The sequence below is a fragment of the Sorex araneus genome, chromosome 8, assembly GCF_027595985.1.
Source record: "Sorex araneus isolate mSorAra2 chromosome 8, mSorAra2.pri, whole genome shotgun sequence".
Classification (NCBI taxonomy): Eukaryota; Metazoa; Chordata; class Mammalia; order Eulipotyphla; family Soricidae; genus Sorex; species Sorex araneus.
In genome coordinates, this window is record NC_073309.1 from 22,564,947 (window position 1) to 22,570,733 (window position 5,787).

Here is a 5,787-nt window from a genome sequence, read left to right on the forward strand (position 1 = left end):
TTCTCTCTGTTGACCTGAACATCTCCTTTTCAGTTTGTCTGTTTATTTTTTGTTTGTTTTTTCAGTTTGGAGCCATACCTGGCGGTGCCCAAGGTTTGCTGCTGGCTCTGTGCTCAGGGATCACTCCTGGCAGGACTCGAGGGGACCCTATGGGGTGCCAGGGGTTGAACCCAGGTTGGCTGCATGCAAAGCAAGCGCCTTAATCGCTGTATTATGGTTCTGGCCCCAACCCAAAGATATACTCGATGATCTTGAAACGCTTTTGTTTCTGCTGCTGCTCTTATTTTTCCTTTTATTGCTGTGGCTTGTGCTTTCTCACTGAGTCGCATTTCCAGCCCTCTGGTGATCCCCGTCCACCCTTCCCACGCCTAGCTCAGTGTCCGCCTAAAGTCTAAGGAAGCCAATAAAAGGCAAATGGTGCTTGTTTGAGACCAAAGAACTGCGACTGGGGGCACACACCCTCAAATCTAAAAATGTGTCCCAAAGGGTTAAAGTGGGCAGAAGAAATAGTTTAACCTCTACTTAGTTGGTTACGGATTCGCACTTTCAGCCAAAATCCAAGCAGTTTTCTACTGGGTGGTTGCTTAAAACAGCCTGCATCTGGGCGCAGTGCAAAGGTATTTGATGTCGTGCAACCAGACAGATGACACAGGTTTTCTGTAATGGCAGCCTGGCCTTGTTTTAAAAATGGTCCCTCAATCCACACAGGAAACAGTCAGAATCAACATATTTGGCTTTTAAAGTTATTCCAATCTTTTTTGTGTGTATGTGAGGGGGTGGGGTGCGAGTGGGGAAGGTTTTTGGCCACAGGAATTACTCCTTTTGGCAATCAGGGGTCCATATGCACCACTGGGGCTCAGATCAGGGTTGGCTGCACGCGGAACATGCGCCTTGCCAACTGTGCTCTTTCTGGCTCTCAACCATTTACTTTTGGTTTTGTTTGGGCTGCATCCAGCTGAGCTCAGGGTTACTCCTGGCTCTGTGCTCAGGGATTACTCTTATGGGCTTGGGGGAACATACGTGTTGTGGAGGAATGAACCCGTGTTGGCCACATGCAAGGCAAGCACCCTGCTCTATACTATCAATCCAGCCCTCTTTTTTTTTTTTAAATAACATTGCAGATTTTTTTTTTCTTTTTGGGTCACACCTGGCGATGCACAGGGGTTACTCCTGGCTCTGCGCTCAGGAATTACTCCTGGCAGTGCTCAGGGGACCATATGGGACGCTGGGAACCAAACCCAGGTCGGCTGTGCGCAAGGCAAACGCCCTACCCGCTGTGCTGTTGCTCCAGCCCCAACATTGTGGTTTTGAAAAGATCAAGTAGTTTACCCGAGTATGTGATGATCTGGTCTGACAATGACCATCCAGTTTTGCTTGTCCTTCCTTCCTGTATTTCTTCCTTTTATTTATTTATTTATTTATTTATTTATTTATTTATTTTTTGCTTTTTGGGTCACACCCGGCGATGCACAGGGGTCACTCCTGGCTCATGCACTCAGGAATCACCCCTGGCGGTGCTCAGGGGACCATATGGGATGCCGGGGATCAAACCCGGGTCGGCCACGTGCAAGGCAAACGCCCTACCCGCTGTGCTATCACTCCAGCCCCCTTATTTTTTTTTAAAAAAAAGAAAACAACATTTTTATTTTGATCCTGTTCATTTCCCCCTGCATGTCTTGGTAAGTGGAAGTTAAAGTCTGATTAGATTCATGACTAGCTTCTTAAAAGCACTTTGCTGTGCTTTTAAGCACATACACACACATACACACACATCCCAAAGGGCACTCTTAAGTGTATAAAGATGATGAGTTTTCACAAACTGGGCACACTCAGCTCAAGAAGAGCATGACCAAGGGCCAGTGAGATGAATGGGCAGGAGCACATCTCTGTATGTAGGAGGCCCAGTTCCCATCCCTGGCACCACATGGTCTCCCACACCCCTAAAATAACACAATCAGGACCGCAGAGGTTACTCTGGTGCTCCCTTCTTCCACTGACCCTCACACCCTACTATCCCAACTTCTAATACCGCTTAGCTTGGTGTATTTTTGTTCCTGATATAAATAAAATCATACAAAATGTTTTTGCTTTATTTTTACTTCTGGACTTGATACTGGGCTGGAGCAATAGCACAGCCGTTGGGCGTTGGCCTTTCATGCGGCCGACCCGTGTTCAATTCTTCTGCCCCTCTCAGAGAGCCTGGAAAGCTACTGAGAGTATCGAGCCTGCACGGCAGAGCCTGGCAAGCTACCCATGGCGTATTGGATATGCCAAAGACAGTAACAATAAGTCTCTCAATGAGAGACATTACTGGTGCCCGCTCGAACTAATCGATGAGCAATGGGATGACAGTGACAGTGGACTTGATACTATGAGAAATTCGTCTGGGTGGATAACAGAAGTGAAGTGGGGTGTTAAACCGGGCCGAGATCTCCCCAGAGAAATCACACGAAGACAAATTGCAATGCAATAACAAAGGGCCTTTATTGGCTGGCTCGAGCTAGGACACTTGTCCAGCTCACTGACACAGTGGCAACCTTCTTAGAACAAGCGGCCCTGAGTCTCCAAAGTGAGGGACTTTTATACCATAGCATCTTTTTTTTTTTTTTTTTTTTTGCTTTATGGGTCACACCTGGCGATGCACAGGGGTTACTCCTGGCTCTGCACTCGGGATCACCCCGGCGGTGCTCAGAGGACCATGTGGGATGCTGGGAATCGAACTTGGGTCAGCCGTGTGCAAGGCAAATGCCCTGCCCGCTGCACTATTGCTCCAGCCTCTACCATAGCATTTATGACAGGGACTATCTGCAGACCACCCTTCTGGCCGCAGTCTGAGGGGCTTCCACTGCTTGTACTTAGCTGCTTGGTTATAAGTTGGAGTTACATAAAGGCTGCATAAGAGTTACATAAGGTTGTATGGTGGGGGGGCTTCCCCACCTTCGTCTGACCAGTAACCCTTAGTTGACCTCACCATGGCTATCTCACTCAGGGAAACCATGACTCAATTCCAGGTGTCTGTGCTCAATTCCAGGAATTCCGGAACCGAAACCCAGGCGTAGTTTCTTCTGGCTCCTTTATGAGCCTGTCACGGTGCCGCCTTCGCTTTCTCTATTTGTCACTGTGGGGGACACAGAGCAGTGACCGGGAGGGGAGTCGCTTGCTTCCCTCTGTCCACGTCAGCCACGTGGGGCGGTGCCCGAGGACCTTGAGGACTAAGGAAAGACAGTCTGCTGTGAGCCCCTGCATGGCACAGACGCGTGCGGCCCCCACGGCAGTCGGCAACCCCCTGAATTCCCCGTGGTCTGCTCGCCACGGGAAATGACCCAGGCCAGCGAGTCTGCGGGGAGCCGTGGACTCAGGCTAGGGCAAGGAATTGCTCCTCGTAGAAAGAGAAAAGTTACTCCTGACCTCTGTCCAGGTCTTCCAGGAACATCCCTTGCAGAAGAGAATATCGGGGGCTGGAGTGATTTAGGATAGTGCACAGGGCATGTGCCTTGCACACGGCTGACTGAGGGTCAATTTCTGGCATCCCATATACCCCATATGGTCCCCGGAGCCCACCAGGACTGATCGATGAATGCAGAACCAATAGTAAGCCCTGAGCATCACTGGGGCTGGGCCTCCCCACCAAAAAAAAAATGAAGGAAGGGAGGGAGGGAGGAAGGGAGGGAGGGAGGGAGGGAGGGAGGGAGGCAGGGAGGGAGGGAGGGAGGGAGGGAGGGAGGAAGGAAGGAAGGAAGGAAGGAAGGAAGGAAGGAAGGAAGGAAGGAAGGAAGGAAGGAAGGAAGGAAGGAAGGAAGGAAGGAAGGAAGGAAGGAATTCAGAAAGAGAAGGGTCTGGGGAGTGAGTAGAGCAGCAGGTAGGGCACTTGCCTTGCATGTGGCCACACCCCATTTGATCCTTACACCTGCTGTGATCCCCTGAGCACCACCAGGAATGAACCCTGAGCACCACCGGATGTGACTCGAAAACAAAAACGAATTGAGGGGGGAGGTGCAAGAGATAGTGAAAATATCTCTATTTTTGGGGAGATGAGGGGAGAGTGAGTTGGAGCTTCGTGCCGAGCGTGTCTTCTCCCAGGGAAGGAGAGCTGAGTACACATCCCAAACGGGGCTGCAGTGACCACAGAGTCCGGAGGTCCACGGCTCCCGAGGAGCTCTGGGTACTGCCCCACAACAGGGACACGCCCGCATGCCCACCTTTGCTCCTGCCAGCTCCATTTATATCCACAGCTCCCAAACTGCAGCCTTGCTAGGTCTTGCTAGGATGTTTGCAGAGGGAAAGAGCTTGGAACTGTCCATGGTCTTCTTTGGTTTTGTTTTGTTCCATTGCCAAGAATAAGCCCAGGCAATGCTCAGGGCTTATTCTTGGCTCTGAACTCAGGGATCACTCCTGGCGGTGCTCAGGAGACCATATGGGATGCAGGGGGGGGGGGAGAAGGGGCGGGGAGAGGAGGGATTGAACCCAGGTTGACCCCATGCAAGGCCAGTGCCTTTCCCACTTTGGCCCCTGTCCCCCACGACCCTCACCTCCACCCCGGGGGATCCAGCCAGCTTGAAATTCTGCAACTCAAAGATTTTCCAGGCTCCTTGGATGGGGCTTAAACTTTGAAGAGCTCCATGTTTTGGGGCTGTGTTGCCCCTTGTATGCAGAACCAGCAACCCCCGCCCCCGGCACCGCTCTGCTGGCCATGTGCATCCCTGTCATTCCAGGCATGCTTCCTTCTCCCACGGAGCGGTCACGGGTGCACAAACCCTCCAGAGGCCCAGTCTTGGTGTCTGATGTTTTAGTCTGGGTGTCACCCTGCGGCACTGTGCTTCCCGAGTGCACCAGGCCCCGCACAGGATGACAACATACCCCGTCTGCCCCGCCCCGCCCGCCTGCCGCACCCTCTGTGTCCTATCTACACTCATCCCTCCCCGTGACAAAAGTGACTCACTCCCATGTCCATATCTGACCCACTCTGAAGGGGCATTTGGGCTGTGTTCACAGGGGCGCTGAGAGCATTCTATGCAGCCCTGGGGCTGTACCAATCCTGGGTCATCCTGTCCTTTGAGCAGATTCTGCCAATCAGCTTTCCCAAAGCTGTGGGTGGGGGTCCCACTTGCTTCTCCTCTATCCAGCATTTATTCATTTTAGACATACTGCTAGATGGCTGGGAACACTTTCCTTCCTCTGTTTTGTTTATTATTATTTTCAGCACAGTGTATCGACTTTAATTTGGTAATTTTATGGAGAGATTATTCAAATACTGTGCAATTCATCCACTTAGAACACGCAGCATGGTGTTTTGCTGTATATTCGTTATACCAGTCAATGTGAAACTATAAAAGTGTCACAACACTTTAATAGTCTCAAATAATATAGTACTTATTGTTCATTACTATTTGTTTGTATAGCAAACATGATCATTTATCATGAAAAAGAAGATACCTTTATTGAGGGAAAATGATATATTTCAAGTAGATTAGATCATTTTAGTGCCTTATTTCAAAGAGTTTATTTTATTTTGCTAATTTGTATTTTAAAGCTAACCTTAATGACTACTTTTTTTCTTTTTTTTAAATTTTTTAAATTTTATTGAATCACCGCAAGATAGTTACAAGCTTTCATGTTTGGGTTACAATCTCACAATGATCAAACACCCATCCCTCCACCAGTGCACATTCCCCACCACCAATATCCTGGATATATCCCCCCCTTTCCCACCTTCCCCCTGCCTCCATGGCAGACAATATTCCCCATACTCTCTCTCTACTTTTGGACATTATGGCTTGCAACACAGAC